The sequence below is a fragment of the Thalassophryne amazonica genome, chromosome 20, assembly GCF_902500255.1.
Source record: "Thalassophryne amazonica chromosome 20, fThaAma1.1, whole genome shotgun sequence".
NCBI classification, from domain to species: domain Eukaryota; kingdom Metazoa; phylum Chordata; class Actinopteri; order Batrachoidiformes; family Batrachoididae; genus Thalassophryne; species Thalassophryne amazonica.
Window position 1 is genome coordinate 4,714,435 of NC_047122.1, and position 19,929 is coordinate 4,734,363.

A 19,929-nucleotide genomic window follows, 5' to 3' on the forward strand; every position below is an offset into this window, starting at 1 on the left:
GCCCTGGACCTTAACCCATATCAGGGTCCAGTACGCAACAACTAAAACTTTTCAACAGACATGTTGGGGAGTTGAATCAAGAAACACCTACATGATATGGGACCAGAATTCTACAGAGCAATGGGCAAAGATGAAGAACCTAACTCAGCACATGCAGAAGAACAAGTGGCTGCAATACTTGAACAACAGTGGAGAATTTCCAACCGTCACTACCAATCACAACCTGACCACCGGAGCAGAAATCCTACAAGACCTACAAGTGAGGGATAAAGAGATCATCGTGGCAACCATCTTACGGTTAAAACAAAAAGAGCGAAGAGAAGTAGGCTGCACTTGGATAAGACCTGAACCTGGTGAGCCAGCCTGGTATTGCTCATGGGGATGCAGAGTACTACTGGGCTATCGAGCAGGATATTGGGAAAAATAAGCTGTTTTTCCAGCATTACCAAGACATGATGTTTGCAGAATGATAATGCCTACCTGGAAACATTGGGGAAATTACAACCTCACTTGTGACAACACCCGCAGCAGAGTGCCGAAAGTGGATACTACATCTACAATAATCCCTCCGTTGAACAACTTTACCAACATAGAAGCAGGAATATCATACTCCTAACCTACCGTCATCTCACCAGAAGGATCGGTGGGATCCACAAAGATATCACCAACCCAGAGAGGAACTAAATTACTCCCTGCATCGCCAACACAAGATACACAGCGAGTATTAGAACCAAAAGTTAAATTTAATGATAATGAAGTTAGAAAGAGATGGAAGGAGCTTAATGATTATTGTGTAAAAGAAAAAATAGCAAAATTAGATAGATGTTATTGGAATCGACCTATTGGATGTAAATCTCAAAATTACATGGTGCTTACACCAGTTACTGATTTGATAGACAGAATTGTTTGGAGACAAATACAAGAGGCAAAACATGATGATTGGCTTAACGACACCTTTCCGTGGGTCTGGAGCGTTTCGCTGAGACACTTCGAGGGGAATTTTCCAAAGGGATACATGTGGACTGGGCATAGTTTGAAAGGTCCATATAAAGCAAATTTTTATGTGCAAAAACTACCAAAACCTGATGAGCTAAGGTCAGTACCACAGGATGATTTTGACAAAATTGATCAATGCGTGGCGCATAAAATTTATGTAAGCTTACATGAGACAGAATACCATAGTAGTCTGGCTGCAAGTTCTGGTAAATCCCCCCAATGTCCCATAGACCAAATTAAGATAGACAATTGGCTAAGATGGGTATATAACTGTACGAAGTTATTACAGATTCCAGCTATTAAGGGGACCCTTCAAGCCTGGAAGGAAGGACTTAAGCGTAGTGAGGACCTTACCTGGTGGGGAATGGAGAGATCTGAAATTGAAGATTGGGTATTCCCCTGTTTAGATCAAAGTGATAATTATTGGGTTAGCTATCAATACATCGCCACAGTCTACTCCAGAGATAGAGATACTTGGTCTGGTTTGCTCTGGAGACCAGATCCTTATGTTACGCCACGGCCATGGAAAATGATTTGTAATAAGCTTAATACTACATGCACAATAAGCCTTGCCCGTCAAAATTGTAGAAATGTTCCTGGCTGGGAGGGATATTGTGATGCTTACTATGACGGCGAGTACGACACTTATGGCCATCAAACAGTTTGGGAGAAGAACCGTGCGGGCGAATGGATAAGAGCTTTTCCACCCAACGTTGGCTGTGCCAAGGCTGTCCTGGGACATGGAATGTCGAAAAGGAGGCAGATCCTAGGTCACATTGTGCCATTTGTTGGAGATCCTGTGATAATGCTTGAAGAAGGATACGCCTTCAAGAAAAGTCTGTGTGAAGGACAAGAAAATGTTGGTTATGAATGGCTGGGGCCCAATCGGATTTACAATAATGGTACATGTGAATCGCCTGCGGAACATTGGCTTAGCTGTGGAGAAGGAAGAAGTCGGCATGAATGTTCTTGGTGGGAAAGAACGCAAATAGTCGCTGGAGAAGCCATCACCACTTTCGCTGCAGAGACCGGAGAAGTCATCAAAGAAGGTCTCGAAGTAGTGACTGGTTGGATTGGACATTTGTTTGGATATCTTTGGCCCTATCTGTTAACCATAATAGGATTAATTATTGCTGCAGTAATTGGATATGTTTTGCTAAAAGGAAGTTTCGCAGCCGCCCTGCGCTTGTGTGGAGGAGCACACAACGCAGTGAAACGGAGCCCCTCCTCCGTTAGGGGAGGAGATATGGAACCTATAAAGCTCGACGCCGAGACACGCCCTGTTCATTCTGCCGTGGGGGAGCGAAGGAGGAAGAAGCATCTACATAACAGCACACCAACTTAAGAAGATAAGTAAAAAGAATAAGAGAGCACAATGTCCAACAATACTGGCGGTATAACTGACACCATCTTCAAAGTGAGTAGGGTGGAATTTATTGCACTACTGTTAATTTGGCTGCTATACTGCTGTGTCGGCCGTTGGGACTTACGACAACCACTACGAATAGTAACGCTACTATACTCAACAAAAATATAAACGCAACACTTTTGGTTTTGCTCCCATTTTGTATGAGATGAACTCAAAGATCTAAAACTTTTTCCACATACACAATATCACCATTTCCTTCAAATATTGTTCACAAACCAGTCTAAATCTGTGATAGTGAGCACTTCTCCTTTGCTGAGATAATCCATCCCACCTCACAGGTGTGCCATATCAAGATGATGATTAGACACCATGATTAGTGCACAGGTGTGCCTTAGACTGCCCACAATAAAAGGCCACTCTGAAAGGTGCAGTTTTATCACACAGCACAATGCCACAGATGTCGCAAGATTTGAGGGAGCGTGCAATTGGCATGCTGACAGCAGGAATGTCAACCAAAGCTGTTGCTCGTGTATTGAATGTTCATTTCTCTACCATAAGCTGTCTCCAAAGGTGTTTCAGAGAATTTGGCAGTACATCCAACCAGCCTCACAACCGCAGACTACGTGTAACCACACCAGACCAGGACCTCCACATCCAGCATGCTCACCTCCAAGATCATCTGAGACCAGCCACTCGGACAGCTGCTGAAACAATCGGTTTGCATAACCAAAGAATTTCTGCACAAACTGTCAGAAACCGTCTCAGGGAAGCTCAACTGCATGCTCGTCGTCCTCATCGGGGTCTCGACCTGACTCCAGTTCATCGTCGTAACCGACTTGAGTGGGCAAATGCTCACATTCGCTGGTGTTTGGCACGTTGGAGAGGTGTTCTCTTCACGGATGATGCAAAGGAGATGTGTTGCACTGCATGAGGCAAATGGTGGTCACACCAGATACTGACTGGTATCGCCCCCCCCCCATGAAACAAAACTGCACCTTTCAGAGTGGCCTTTTATTGTGGGCAGTCTAAGGCACACCTGTGCACTAATCATGGTGTCTAATCAGCATCTTGATATGGCACACCTGTGAGGTGGGATGGATTATCTCAGCAAAGGAGAAGTGCTCACTATCACAGATTTAGACTGGTTTGTGAACAATATTTGAGGGAAATGGTGATATTGTGTATGTGGAAAAAGTTTTAGATCTTTGAGTTCATCTCATACAAAATGGGAGCAAAACCAAAAGTGTTGCATTTATATTTTTGTTGAGTGTACATGGATGTGTCAGATTGGCGATCATCAATCTGCACTACGGTCAGAGTGACTTAGGGTTGTCCTTATTCATCACTCATGTCCTCGGTCGCTTTAATCTCCAATTTGACTGTTGGGGAATATGGCAGTACACATCGATTACAATTTGGATGGTGATAGATATGATAGCAATCTTTTACGCCCCGGCAGTAATAGCTGACATTGTGTGTGAAGCTGTGATGGTCCTGACCCTATTGGCGTACATAGCTACGTTAACTGGAGCCGTACAACGCAAGAAACCCTGGCTCTACAAACTTGGACTAATCATAATTTGGGCCTTAGGAAGGGGAATATTATCATCCTTATACTGGCTGTCCATGGTTAGTCAACTACTCCTGCTGTTATGGTTTACGACCTATGATGCTTGCTTCCCGCGTACAGCTTCTTTAGCTACCACAGGAATGGTAACGTCATCACCATCCCAATCTCCTACGGTGATCATGAGGCAGCTCTGGCGTGCATCTGAATAATCCCGACAAACTCTTTTGCTTGCTTGCAATATAATTATTAAAAGACTAATGTTTCCTCTTACACTGTAGGGGGATATAAGATGTATTAATTGTCAAGCCACCCTGGAACAAGTGATCTACCTCTGGGAGGTAACACCGACTCTGTGGTGCCCGACGTGTTACAGCAACAGCTTTGCTGTCCAAGTGGCGCAAGGAATAATGGGACGGAAGGATACATCTTTTGTGCCCCAGGTACCAACAGCAACATACCTGAAAATTGAGGCTGAGGCAACCGTGATTTGGCATTCCCTTGTGGTTGATCAAATACGAGCTGACACTGTAGTGTCTTCAGAAGGATATACGTATTGCCCAGTGTTTTCCAAAATGTGGATGTACCCTACGGGAATAAGATTTTCCACATCTCACCTTGCCGATGGCCGGATTGTGGCCATTGGTCCTTCACTACCACCAGTTCCACGTTCATCTCCACAGCACACTGTGGAGGTTGGAGTGCAGACCGAGGATATAAACTGGTGTTTGGAGGCCCTTACGCAGGTGTTCCTGGAGGACCACCTTCAACAGCCCGAGCCTGAGGATATTCACGCTGCAGCTTCACCTCAATCGAAGGATGCATCACCACCACGACCGAATACACCAGTTACCCCGTGTTATACACCTGTAACCCCCGCTTCACCATGTGCACCATCGTTCCATGAAGGATTATCATCTCAGGAATATGAGGCAACACCATCTACATCGGATTTACCATCACAAGCATCGCAGATGGAGGAGCAGCCTTCTGACGGCGACAGCAATCTACAGATGGGCGAGGAGGAGTACGTGGTGCTGGACGAGTGTCGTTCAACTCCAGCGCCTCCTGTTCTGTCTCCGATGGTGGATGAGAAAGAAGTGCTCACCCTTCACCCTATCGACGACGACGGAGATGTTTTTATGGAAGTATAAAGAGATCGGCAGAGCTTCAAGTCATGGAGGGGGTGTCAAGAAAGATGACTTTAAGCTTGCTTTCAGCTTGTTTTCATCTTGGAATATAATACGTGCCATTGGATTAATACACACGTTGTTGGAATAAACTGAACAGTGTTTGGTACTTTCCTGGAGTGACTGAGGTCATACCGGACTTTTCCATTGCAGATGGAGAGGCCCACGGGATGAACTCAGTGGTGAAGACGATGGAATATATCTAAGATGATTTTAAAATAACAAAGTATGATCTAATGAAGTATTAATGTGTTAAAAGTAATATCTAAGAATGATTCAAACATAACAAGTATGATTAAATGAACTATTAATGTAATAACAGAAAGAGTTGATTAGAAAATGTATGTTACAAATAAGTGAAATGAATGATTAAAGTGTTGTTTTTCATAAAGGGTGCAGCTACAGGGAAAAGAGGAACTGAGGAAAAGTTGTTTTTGTGCAGAGGCAGAGACAGAAAAGGAAGTTAATGATGTTGCAAGCAAGGCCAGAAGAGCTGATAATAAAAACAACTGTTCAGAACAATAAGATGTAATAAGATATGAAATGAATAATAATCAATCAATCAATCCATTTTTTTATATAGCGCCAAATCACAACAAACAGTTGCCCCAAGGCGCTTTATATTGTAAGGCAAGGCCATACAATAATTATGTAAAACCCCAACGGTCAAAACGACCCCCTGTGAGCAAGCACTTGGCTACAGTGGGAAGGAAAAACTCCCTTTTAACAGGAAGAAACCTCCAGCAGAACCAGGCTCAGGGAGGGGCAGTCTTCTGCTGGGACTGGTTGGGGCTGAGGGAGAGAACCAGGAAAAAGACATGCTGTGGAGGGGAGCAGAGATCGATCACTAATGATTAAATGCAGAGTGGTGCATACAGAGCAAAAAGAGAAAGAAACAGTGCATCATGGGAACCCCCCAGCAGTCTACGTCTATAGCAGCATAACTAAGGAATGGTTCAGGGTCACCTGATCCAGCCCTAACTATAAGCTTTAGCAAAAAGGAAGGTTTTAAGCCTAATCTTAAAAGTAGAGAGGGTGTCTGTCTCCCTGATCTGAATTGGGAGCTGGTTCCACAGGAGAGGAGCCTGAAAGCTGAAGGCTCTGCCTCCCATTCTACTCTTACAAACCCTAGGAACTACAAGTAAGCCTGCAGTCTGAGAGCGAAGCGCTCTATTGGGGTGATATGGTACTACGAGGTCCCTAAGATAAGATGGGACCTGATTATTCAAAACCTTATAAGTAAGAAGAAGAATTTTAAATTCTATTCTAGAATTAACAGGAAGCCAATGAAGAGAGGCCAATATGGGTGAGATATGCTCTCTCCTTCTAGTCCCCGTCAGTACTCTAGCTGCAGCATTTTGAATTAACTGAAGGCTTTTTAGGGAACTTTTAGGACAACCTGATAATAATGAATTACAATAGTCCAGCCTAGAGGAAATAAATGCATGAATTAGTTTTTCAGCATCACTCTGAGACAAGACCTTTCTGATTTTAGAGATATTGCGTAAATGCAAAAAAGCAGTCCTACATATTTGTTTAATATGCGCTTTGAATGACATATCCTGATCAAAAATGACTCCAAGATTTCTCACAGTATTACTAGAGGTCAGGGTAATGCCATCTAGAGTAAGGATCTGGTTAGACACCATGTTTCTAAGATTTGTGGGGCCAAGTACAATAACTTCAGTTTTATCTGAGTTTAAAAGCAGGAAATTAGAGGTCATCCATGTCTTTATGTCTGTAAGACAATCCTGCAGTTTAGCTAATTGGTGTGTGTCCTCTGGCTTCATGGATAGATAAAGCTGGGTATCATCTGTGTAACAATGAAAATTTAAGCAATACCGTCTAATAATACTGCCTAAGGGAAGCATGTATAAAGTGAATAAAATTGGTCCTAGCACAGAACCTTGTGGAACTCCATAATTAACTTTAGTCTGTGAAGAAGATTCCCCATTTACATGAACAAATTGTAATCTATTAGACAAATATGATTCAAACCACCGCAGCGCAGTGCCTTTAATACCTATGGCATGCTCTAATCTCTGTAATAAAATTTTATGGTCAACAGTATCAAAAGCAGCACTGAGGTCTAACAGAACAAGCACAGAGATGAGTCCACTGTCCGAGGCCATAAGAAGATCATTTGTAACCTTCACTAATGCTGTTTCTGTACTATGATGAATTCTAAAACCTGACTGAAACTCTTCAAATAGACCATTCCTCTGCAGATGATCAGTTAGCTGTTTTACAACTACCCTTTCAAGAATTTTTGAGAGAAAAGGAAGGTTGGAGATTGGCCTATAATTAGCTAAGATAGCTGGGTCAAGTGATGGCTTTTTAAGTAATGGTTTAATTACTGCCACCTTAAAAGCCTGTGGTACATAGCCAACTAACAAAGATAGATTGATCATATTTAAGATCGAAGCATTAAATAATGGTAGGGCTTCCTTGAGCAGCCTGGTAGGAATGGGGTCTAATAAACATGTTGATGGTTTGGATGAAGTAACTAATGAAAATAACTCAGACAGAACAATCGGAGAGAAAGAGTCTAACCAAATACCGGCATCACTGAAAGCAGCCAAAGATAACGATACGTCTTTGTGATGGTTATGAGTAATTTTTTCTCTAATAGTTAAAATTTTGTTAGCAAAGAAAGTCATGAAGTCATTACTAGTTAAGGTTTGGACTCATCATCATCCCCATGGTAACCAAGATCACCTCATCAACAACAAGAGTTTTCGTATAAAAACTGTACAACAACAGGAAACGGGGTTATTCTTCCAGGGAGAGGTGCTGTTGTCACTTCTCCGCTGCTACGAGGAGATCACAAGACTTGACCATCTTGTGAGCTGCAATTGGAATCGAGGAGCGAGAGGATTGGAGACATAAGAGATTATTTGAGAGAGTTTTCATCTCCCACTCAGGCCGTCCAGTCACAGAGTAGCAGAGCATTGGAGAATAATCACTGGCCTTAAGTCTGAGTGGGGAAGTTTCAACGTTTTCTCTCTCATGGAACATCACATCTTTCCAGAATGGATTAGATCAACTTTTGGTTGATTGAAGAAGGAATAAACTCTTATGTGGATTTATTTCCTGAAGGATATAAACTCTTATGTGGATTATTTCCTGAAGGATTACAACATCACAAGGATCGTGGTCAGCTAACAACTAAAAGCTGATGAAGAGGAGACCAAGTTCATCAAACTGGGGATTTTAACATCACAAAACCTCCTTCCCTCACTCCTAGAAAATTTGTTGAGAAGTTAATCCAGTCCAGTCAGAGTAAGATCAGACAGCATTATTGAATCAAAAACAAAAATCTCTGCCAATTATTATTCTGATTATATTTGAATTACTGTTGTGAAATTATCATCATATAACCGATTTTGATTATGTTGTCAGCACTTGCAAACCTGCAATAAATTTCCAAGCATGCAGTTAAAGTGTTAAGTCTCGGACATTGGATTTATTGATTCTTCTTAAGGTGTAAAAGTTAAAGTTGTTTTTTTTTGGGTGTATAACATCAAAAAGTGCTCTAAAAGGTTAGTCTGGTTTTTTAATGAAATTAACGCATCCTGGGGACTCGCTGTACGAGTCACTAAATTTAAAATCTAGAAACATTCCAAGAGCCCTGATCCATAAGAGGAGAGCTGCCGTTAACGGGCGTGGCCGGCTCGTATCCTGGTTCCAGAAGGAGGCTATTTGACCGGGGTGCGAGATCAGCGTCAGCGGGGTGGACGTCCGGATGGAGGCAGTGAGCGGCTAGACGAATCTCCTCGCCACCAGCTTAAACAGCCTTTGTGCAGCCCCGCTGGGTAATACCCGCGGAAGACACGAAGGTCGGACCCCAGAGACGGAGAGCTGGTCTTATATATGAAGCGGGATCTGACACTCTACACTAAGGGTCTTAAGCCTTATCTTATGTTCAGGATCCTCTCTATATTTCTTTACACTAAGGGTCTTAAGCCTTCTCTTATGTTCAGGATCCTCTCTATATTTCTTTACACTAAGGGTCTTAACCCTTATCTTATGTGCAGGATCCTCTCTATATTTCTTTACACTAAGGGTCTTAACCCTTATCTTATGTTCAGGATCCTCTCTATATTTCTTTACACTAAGGGTCTTAAGCCTTCTCTTATGTTCAGGATCCTCTCTATATTTCTCTACACTAAGGGTCTTAAGTTTTATCTTATGTTCAGGATCCTCTCTATATTTCTCTACACTAAGGGTCTTAAGTTTTATCTTCTGTTCAGGATCCTCTCTATATTTCTCTACACTAAGGGTCTTACGTTTTATCTTCTGTTCAGGATCCTCTCTATATTTCTTTACACTAAGGGTCTTAAGTTTTATCTTATGTTCAGGATCCTCTCTATATTTCTCTACACTAAGGGTCTTAAGTTTTATCTTATGTTCAGGATCCTCTCTATATTTCTCTACACTAAGGGTCTTAAGTTTTATCTTATGTTCAGGATCCTCTCTATATTTCTTTACACTAAGGGTCTTACGTTTTATCTTATGTTCAGGATCCTCTCTATATTTCTCTACACTAAGGGTCTTAAGTTTTATCTTATGTTCAGGATCCTCTCTATATTTCTCTACACTAAGGGTCTTAAGTTTTATCTTCTGTTCAGGATCCTCTCTATATTTCTCTACACTAAGGGTCTTACGTTTTATCTTATGTTCAGGATCCTCTCTATATTTCTTTACACTAAGGGTCTTAAGTTTTATCTTATGTTCAGGATCCTCTCTATATTTCTCTACACTAAGGGTCTTAAGTTTTATCTTATGTTCAGGATCCTCTCTATATTTCTCTACACTAAGGGTCTTAAGTTTTATCTTATGTTCAGGATCCTCTATATTTCTCTACACTAAGGGTCTTAAGTTTTATCTTATGTTCAAGATTCTCTTTGTATTTACAAATACTTGCATGTTTCTTCATGCCCCTATACAACAAATTTTGTTGATATTTTCTTTTTTCATATGCCTTCTTAAATTCCTGATACAAGTAATTTTGTTTCCTCGCTAATTTTTTCTTCTTTCTCCAAAAAGCACATGAATCTGACCTAATCCGATTAAAGCTACCCAGAGCAGAAACAGGACTGTCAACTGCACTGTGGTCTCTCAAGCTATAGCCTCCAGACACAGGTGTGTTAACCTTACAGTAACCATAACAGCAACTGCGTGTAGCAAGGAGAAAACAGAAAGAGCTTTTAGAACTTAATTTTAATATTTCAGACACCAAGAGAGTCTGGGATTCTATGAAGGCTATCACAAACATGAACCCTTATAAAAAGCATTTTATATCACTTGATGACTCCAAAATGGCCAATGAGTTAAATGATTTTTATTTGAGATTTGAGACACATGATTTCTCTGAAAAGTGTAACAAGGAGCTGGACTCCCTATCCCCCTCTGATAATGCGTCACATAGACTGTGGATTGATCCACAACAGGTCAAACGTCTCTTTCAGCGTGCTCCGTTAAAAAAGGCTGCAGGGCCAGATGGGATTTCATCATTTTTGTTAAAAACATTTGCACAGGAGCTTACTGCAGCTTGGTGTCGTTTTTCAACAGTCTATAGACACCCATACAGTCCCTGCCCTGTGGAAACGTTCTATGATCATCCCGGTGCCCAAGAAGGCAAACCCCAGCGAAGACAATGATTTTAGGCCTATAGCATTGACATCAGTTGTGATGAAATGTTTCGAGAAATACATTGTGAGCAGGCTGAAAATGGATGTAGATGGCAAATTAGATCCATTTCAGTTTGCTTACAGACGAGGGCGATGCACAGATGATGCGATTTCCACCATCATGCATCTTGTTTTAAAACATCTTGATGACAAGTCATCATATGCCCGATTACTTTTTATTGACTTCAGCTCCGCCTTTAATATGCTTCAGCCATACTTACTAATTCAGAAACTTAAAGCGTTGGATGTCAACCCGTCACTTATACGGTGGTTTCACTCTTTTTTTGACAAACAGAACACAGCAGGTTAAGGTCAATTCTAGCCTGTCCCAAATCAAAGACATCAGTACTGGAGCACCACAGGGATGTGTGAGCTCACCTGCCCTTTTTACTTTATATACTAATGAGTGTTCAGCCAAGCACCCTGGGAACTATATTTTTAAATATTCAGACAACTCAGCACTTCTGTGCTTACTTCAACAGAATGATGATTTGAATATCTATCATTCAGAGGTGAGGCAGTTTGTTGAGTGGTGTGATTCCAGTTACCTTACTTTAAATGTTAAAAAGACAGAGGAAGTCATTTTTGACCCAAAGTTAGTTGGCAATCACAACCCTGTAATTATACACCAGCAACCAATCACACAGGTGCAATCGTACAAATATGTTGGTGTCTGTATAGACAGTTCCCTTACATGGAACACTCATGTTGACTGGTTATGTTCCCGCTTGAATCAACGACTCTATTTTCTACGGCGTTTGCGTTTTCATGGAGTCGACCAAAAAATTATGTTACTGTTTTATCAGGCAGTTCTTGAAAGCATTCTAAGATATGGCATAACCACTTGGTTTGGGAACCTTCCTGTGTCCCTAAGATCAAAATTAAACTACCTTGTTCTCACAGCAATGAAAATCATTGGTCTGAAACAGTATAACAATCCTCAGTCAATTTTTGATCAGTGCGTGATGAAGCAAGCGGACAGAATTCTTTCTGACTCCTCCCATGTTCTGCACACGCAATACGAGTTGCTACCATCGGGCCGGTGTTTCAGAGTCCCCCATTGCAGACTGAATAGATATAGGAACTCTTTTGTTCCTATATCAATCATAGCCCTTAACAAATATCATAATAAACACCGCTAACAATTAGGCACATTAGGAGGTTTTAGTACTTGTTTTTTTAATTTATTTTTATTCTCTATTTATGTATTTATTTATTTATTGTTATGAACTGTTTATGTCTTGTTCTGTATCTTTGTATGGGTCATGCTTTTTGAGAAGTCCAAGACACATTTCCCCATGGGGACATTAAACGTATCTATCTATCTATCTATCTATCTATCTATCTATCTATCTATCTATCTATCTATCTATCTATCTATCTATCTATCTATCTATCTATCTATCTATCTATCTATCTATCTATCCATCTATCCATCTATCCATCTATCCATCTATCCATCCATCCATCCATCCATCCATCTATCTAGTGTGTTTGAGGCTGATGAACACAAACGACTGTCTCATAATGGTTACCTTTACCATGATGCAAATACACACCTTCATATGACAACCTCCTACCCTGACAACTATATTCAAGCCAGCAATCATTGTAATAGGTGAACACACTAACACATAAACAAGCAGCTGCTGCTTGAATCTCCAACTCAGTGGCCCAAGTACCAACATAACACATCCTTGACACCGTGATGTATTCTGATATAGAGGAATACTCCCTTCTCAGAATACCCTGATATGCCACAGGATTGCTCTCTAGCTGCTTCATCACAGCTAGTCTAATTTTCCTGTGGTGCTTCTGTGTACCACTAACAGCCTGACTGACCGCCCTAAAAAAACAGTTGCCATCACCCACAATCTTCTCTGTCGTACAAGGAGTCCCTAAGGGACCGACAGCAGAAGATGCACACTCCAGTTTCTCAGACTCTATGTTAAACTGTGTACACAGAGCGAGAGCAACATCTTTAGACAAGTTTTTGCATGCTACATCCTCAACAAACGCAATATCTGAATTCACAGCAACATCATCACTGCGTTTCTTCTTCTTAGATGTGCATTTTCTAGACGGGAGCTTTCGTTTCTCTCCTCTCCTTGTGGATGCACAGACCACTGGTGTGACAGGACTCTCCTCAGTAGGAGCAGTAACCTGTCCTTCTCTACATTCAGCTGCACCTGGGTGCTTCACACAAACACCACTGATCTCAAAGAGCTTGGGTGTTTGTTTCACACATCCTGCAAACTTGGAAAAGTGCTCCAGCACATGCTGGAGCGAGCTGAAATAAAGTACAACACTCCGCTGTGCACCATCGACCATCCCATCTGCACTACGAGCATGGGAGTCCACTACCGCATACTGACCTCTTTCACCTATGATGGCACAAGTATTGCCAGCAAGTGTAAAGAAGCAGGTTTTGTATGTTGTGCACATTTTACTCAATCCATCAGAGAGAGTAGTCCACGCACCTACATCAATGAAATCTCCCTGAACAACATCAGCATCCCCACTAACAAAATCACCAAACTCCAAATCAAACATCTGTCCTTCAAGGACATACTGCTGAGGCAAATCCGGGACACAAAGGCGCTCAGCCCCAGCACTGATGCGGTTGCCTTCCCTCAGGGAAGTGTACAACCCATCACCTGAGACCACAACCTGGTCCAGTGTGTCAGACTGCCATGAAAACACACTCTCTGTGGTGTGCTTCACTAGAGCAACTAAACTAATGGCCATACACTGAAGACCACCATATTTAAACCGCTGGTCGCCTTGATGGAAACTTCCTCTAATGGAAGCACGACCCTGGGACTGAGTGGAAGCCTGTGGATCAAATCAACACAGGAACACTGTGACCTTCTCCCTCAGCAACACACTCCTCCACAGAGATGCTGCTGACACCAAACCACTCTGCCTCTAACGACTCCTTCAGATTCAGGATGTGAATCATCAGGTCATTCCAGCACGTACTTTGCCTCCTTGCTCTCAGCCGAGACGGTCGCATTCTTCTCTTCTCCCTCCCTCCTTATCTTTCCTGCTTCTGTGGCGTGTTGTCTGTGAGGCTGCCAGCTTTGCGCTTCAGCGGTGTTTTGCTGTATCTGTTAGCTGTTTAATCTGCGCAGTTAGATTGATCTAGTTAACTAGATAACGATTTGTTTCACAGTGTAATATTCACGTGCCTTAACTAAAGCACTCCCTCTGCTGAATCACCTCTAAATTATTTACACATTATTCACTTTGTGTGTTTTTAGGAATCCGCTAGCTTAGCGCAGCTACTAGCTCTTAGCCAGTTTAGCATGGCGGCTTCTCCTGTCTCTCCCGCACTTTTCTGCTCTGGGTGTGAAATGTTTAGTTATTCCTCGGCCTCCTTTAGCAGTAATGGTACTTGTAATAAGTGTAGCTTATTCGTAGCTTTGGAGGCCAGGCTTGGCGAATTGGAGACTCGGCTCTGCACCTTGGAAAATCCTACAGCTAGCCAGGCCCCTGTAGTCGGTGCGGACCAAGGTAGCTTAGCCGCCGTTAGTTCCCCTCCGGCAGATCCCGAGCAGCCGGGAAAGCAGGCCGACTGGGTGACTGTGAGGAGGAAGCGTAGTCCTAAACAGAAGCCCCGTGTACACCGCCAACCCGTTCACATCTCTAACCATTTTTCCCCACTCGGCGACACACACGCCGAGGAACAAACTCTGGTTATTGGCGACTGTGTTTTGAGAAATGTGAAGTTAGCGACACCAGCAACCATAGTCAAATGTCTTCCGGGGGCCAGAGCAGGCGACATTAAAGGAAATTTGAAACTGCTGGCTAAGGCTAAGCATAAATTTGGTAAGATTGTAATTCACGTCGGCAGTAATGACACCCGGTTACGCCAATCGGAGGTCACTAAAATTAACATTGAATCAGTGTGTAACTTTGCAAAAACAATGTCGGACTCTGTAGTTTTCTCTGGGCCCCTCCCCAATCGGACCGGGAGTGACATGTTTAGCCGCATGTTCTCCCTGAATTACTGTCTGTCTGAGTGGTGTCCAAAAAATGAGGTGGGCTTCATAGATAATTGGCAAAGCTTCTGGGGAAAACCTGGTCTTGTTAGGAGAGACGGCATCCATCCCACTTTGGATGGAGCAGCTCTCATTTCTAGAAATCTGGCCAATTTTCTTAAATCCTCCAAACCGTGACTATCCAGTGTTGGGACCAGGAAGCAGAGTTGTAGTCTTACACACCTCTCTGCAGCTTCTCTCCCCTTGCCATCCCCTCATTACCCCATCCCCGTAGAGACGGTGCCTGCTCCCAGACTACCAGTAACCAGCAAAAATCTATTTAAGCATAACAATTCAAAAAGAAAAAATAATATAGCACCTTCAACTGCACCACAGACTAAAACAGTTAAATGTGGTCTATTAAACATTAGATCTCTCTCTTCTAAGTCCCTGTTAGTAAATGATATAATAATTGATCAACATATTGATTTATTCTGCCTTACAGAAACCTGGTTACAGCAGGATAAATATGTTAGTTTAAATGAGTCAACACCCCCGAGTCACACTAACTGCCAGAACGCTCGTAGCACGGGCCGAGGCGGAGGATTAGCAGCAATCTTCCACTCCAGCTTATTAATTAATCAAAAACCCAGACAGAGCTTTAATTCATTTGAAAGCTTGACTCTTAGTCTTGTCCATCCAAATTGGAAGTCCCAAAAACCAGTTTTATTTGTTGTTATCTATCGTCCACCTGGTCGTTACTGTGAGTTTCTCTGTGAATTTTCAGACCTTTTGTCTGACTTAGTGCTTAGCTCAGATAAGATAATTATAGTGGGCGATTTTAACATCCACACAGATGCTGAGAATGACAGCCTCAACACTGCATTTAATCTATTGTTAGACTTGATTGGCTTTGCTCAAAATGTAAATGAGTCCACCCACCACTTTAATCATATCTTAGATCTTGTTCTGACTTATGCTATGGAAATTGAAGACTTAACAGTATTCCCTGAAAACCCCCTTCTGTCTGATCATTTCTTAATAACATTTACATTTACTCTGATGGACTACCCAGCAGTGGGGAATAAGTTTCATTACAGTAGAAGTCTTTCAGAAAGCGCTGTAACTAGGTTTAAGGATATGATTCCTTCTTTATGTTCTCCAATACCATATACCAACACAGGGCAGAGTAGCTACCTAAACTCTGTGAGTGAGATAGATTATCTCGTCAATAGTTTTATATCCTCATTGAGGACAACTTTGGATGCTGTAGCTCCTCTGAAAAAGAGAGCCTTAAATCAGAAGTGCCTGACTCCCTGGTATAACTCACAAACTCGCAGCTTAAAGCAGATAACCCGTAAGTTGGAGAGGAAATGGCGTCTCACTAATTTAGAAGATCTTCACTTAGCCTGGAAAAAGAGTCTGTTGCTCTATAAAAAAAAAGCCCTCCGTAAAGCTAGGACATCTTACTACTCATCACTAATTGAAGAAAATAAGAACAACCCCAGGTTTCTTTTCAGCACTGTAGCCAGGCTGACAAAGAGTCAGAGCTCTATTGAGCTGAGTATTCCTTTAACTTTAACTAGTAATGACTTCATGACTTTCTTTGCTAATAAAATTTTAACTATTAGAGAAAAATTACTCATAACCATTCCAAAGCCATATCGTTCTCTTTGGCTGCTTTCAGTGATGCCGGTATTTAGACTCTTTCTCTCCGATTGTTCTGTCTGAGTTATTTTCATTAGTTACTTCCTCCAAACCATCAACATGTCTATTAGACCCCATCCCTACCAGGCTGCTCAAGGAAGCCCTACCATTAATTAATGCTTCGATCTTAAATATGATCAATCTATCTTTATTAGTTGGCTATGTACCACAGGCTTTTAAGGTGGCAGTAATTAAACCATTACTTAAAAAGCCATCACTTGACCCAGCTATCTTAGCTAATTATAGGCCAATCTCCAACCTTCCTTTTCTCTCAACAATTCTTGAAAGGGTAGTTGTAAAACAGCTAACTGATCATCTGCAGCGGAATGGTCTATTTGAAGAGTTTCAGTCAGGTTTTAGAATTCATCATAGTACAGAAACAGCATTAGTGAAGGTTACAAATGATATTCTTATGGCCTCAGACAGTGGACTCATCTCTGTGCTTGTTCTGTTAGACCTCAGTGCTGCTTTTGATACTGTTGACCATAAAATTTTATTACAGAGATTAGAGCATGCCATAGGTATTAAAGGCACTGCGCTGCGGTGGTTTGAATCATATTTATCTAATAGATTACAATTTGTTCATGTAAATGGGGAATCTTCTTCACAGACTAAGGTTAATTATGGAGTTCCACAAGGTTCTGTGCTAGGACCAATTTTATTCACTTTATACATGCTTCCCTTAGGCAGTATTATTAGACAGCATTGCTTAAATTTTCATTGTTACGCAGATGATACCCAGCTTTATCTATCCATGAAGCCAGAGGACACACAACAATTAGCTAAACTGCAGGATTGTCTTACAGACATAAAGACATGGATGACCTCTAATTTCCTGCTTTTAAACTCAGATAAAACTGAAGTTATTGTACTTGGCCCCACAAATCTTAGAAACATGGTGTATAACCAGATCTTTACTCTGGATGGCATTACCCTGACCTCTAGTAATACTGTGAGAAATCTTGGAGTTATTTTTGATCAGGATATGTCATTCAATGTGCATATTAAACAAATATGTAGGACTGCTTTTTTGCATTTGCGCAATATCTCTAAAATTAGAAAGGTCTTGTCTCAGAGTGATGCTGAAAAACTAATTCATGCATTTATTTCCTCTAGGCTGGACTATTGTAATTCATTATTATCAGGTTGTCCTAAAAGTTCCCTGAAAAGCCTTCAGTTAACTCAAAATGCTGCAGCTAGAGTACTGACAGGGACTAGAAGGAGAGAGCATATCTCACCCATATTGGCCTCTCTTCATTGGCTTCCTGTTAATTCTAGAATAGAATTTAAAATTCTTCTTCTTACTTATAAGGTTTTGAATAATCAGGTCCCATCTTATCTTAGGGACCTCATAGTACCATATCACCCCAATAGAGCGCTTCGCTCTCAGACTGTAGGCTTACTTGTAGTTCCTAGGGTTTGTAAGAGTAGAATGGGAGGCAGAGCCTTCAGCTTTCAGGCTCCTCTCCTCTGGAACCAGCTCCCAATTCGGATCAGGGAGACAGACACCCTCTCTACTTTTAAGATTAGGCTTAAAACTTTCCTTTTTGCTAAAGCTTATAGTTAGGGCTGGATCAGGTGACCCTGAACCATCCCTTAGTTATGCTGCTATAGACTTAGACTGCTCGGGGGTTCCCATGATGCACTGAGTGTTTCTTTGTCTTTTTGCTCTGTATGCACCACTCTGCATTTAATCATTAGTGATTGATCTCTGCTCTCTTCCACAGCATGTCTTTTTCCTGGTTCTCTCCCTCAGCCCCAACCAGTCCCAGCAGAAGACTGCCCCTCCCTGAGCCTGGTTCTGCTGGAGGTTTCTTCCTGTTAAAAGGGAGTTTTTCCTTCCCACTGTCGCCAAGTGCTTGCTCACAGGGGGTCGTTTTGACCGTTGGGGTTTTTCTGTAATTGTTGTATGGCTTTGCCTTACAATATAAAGCGCCTTGGGGCAACTGTTTGTTGTGATTTGGCGCTATATAAATAAAATTGATTTGATTTGATTTGATTTCTGGAAACAGCAAAAATGGATCTATTAAAGTGGTCCCTGAACACAATTGACACTATTTTTTCTACAAGACACTCGGGAGCGGAGGACCCGACCTGTCCTGCTGGGACACATGTGATAGGTTACGTGATGGACAGTTGGAGGAAATGGCAGGTCATGTGCCTTTACACGCTGTCTGTGGAGGACGTCGAAGATGTGTATATATTTGGCATGGTGGTGACCGGGTTCCTGATGTGTGGAGCAGGCATAGTGCTGGTTTACCGGAAAATTAAGAAAGTGGAAACGGCAATAATTGGCCCGTCCAGGCTGCCCCACATGATTGATTCGATTGGAAGGGCAGTGTCAGCTCAGTCGGCGGGTGTTAACCGCTTGTTGGATACCATCTCCGGTAGAATGGCTGCACTGGAAAACCGCATTGATCGTCAGTAATGACCACATCTCCTCTCCTAATTCAGATGTATTGAAAGCCACTCTGTCTCAGACTGTGGAATCTTTCAGGCATCTGCTAATCTGGATTTTCATTCGGCTTCCCAAAACACAGCTGCACTTCAAGGCCGCTGTGATAAAAACCTCCTGGAGAAGAACAACTCTCATGCCTCACTCCCCTGGTCTCCCCCGCCCTCAGCTTCTCCAGCTCTGACGTTGACTGTGGACAGTGGACTGTTCAGGGCTGGGCCCCTCCTCCCTCCAGAATGGACGAACAAAGCTGTTGATGGTGCCTAAAGGCGGCCTCCGGGTGTTCTGTCTGATAACTGGACTCTTACAAATCTCGGTCGTCGTCTCTCGTCCTGTTGTTGTGTGTTCATTGTGCTGATGGGTTTTTTCCTTCATTGCTGCTGCATTGAATCATGCAGCTGTTTTTCCTTCCCAAGTTTTACCTTGTGTGTGCTTTTTATATGTGTTCATGTACCAAGCCAGCTTATGTGTGTTATGTGTGTGTCGTCTGTCGTCATGAGGCCGGTCATGGTTTGCTCAGCCCTGCTGTTGTCCTAAGGCAGGATATATATCTGGAGCTGGTCCCCGGGCGTCTAAAGGTGACTTCTGCGCCTAACTGGCAATTAGGATGGGTTAAATGCAGTAAACACATTTCATTGTGCAGGGAACATGTTCCTTTGTGCATATGACAATAAAATTCTTTTGAATCCTTGAATCCTTGAATTAAACACAACGGCACACCGACCAATGTCTGATGCCAACCCTGAAGCATTACGCTCCCCACAATCAACCACGACCAAGAACTCCCCATGCTGGATGATCAAGCTGACTGCTCTGTGGAGGTTCAACACACACATCCCACCCATCAACAGACGCTGCTGCAGCTCCTCTCGCAACTCCGTCCCATTATCAAAGGCCCTAAACTCCCTGTACACACCGTGACCCACATCCACCTTCCACTTCCTACCATACAGACCAAGCTCCTGCTGA

General features: G+C 42.4%; 1 pseudogene; it reads right to left on the bottom strand.

Annotated features, from left to right (window-relative positions):
• Window positions 1–2,249: 2,249 nt before the first annotated feature.
• Window positions 2,250–19,840, bottom strand: LOC117502343 (annotated as a pseudogene).
• Between the last annotated feature and the right edge of the window lie 89 nt (window positions 19,841–19,929).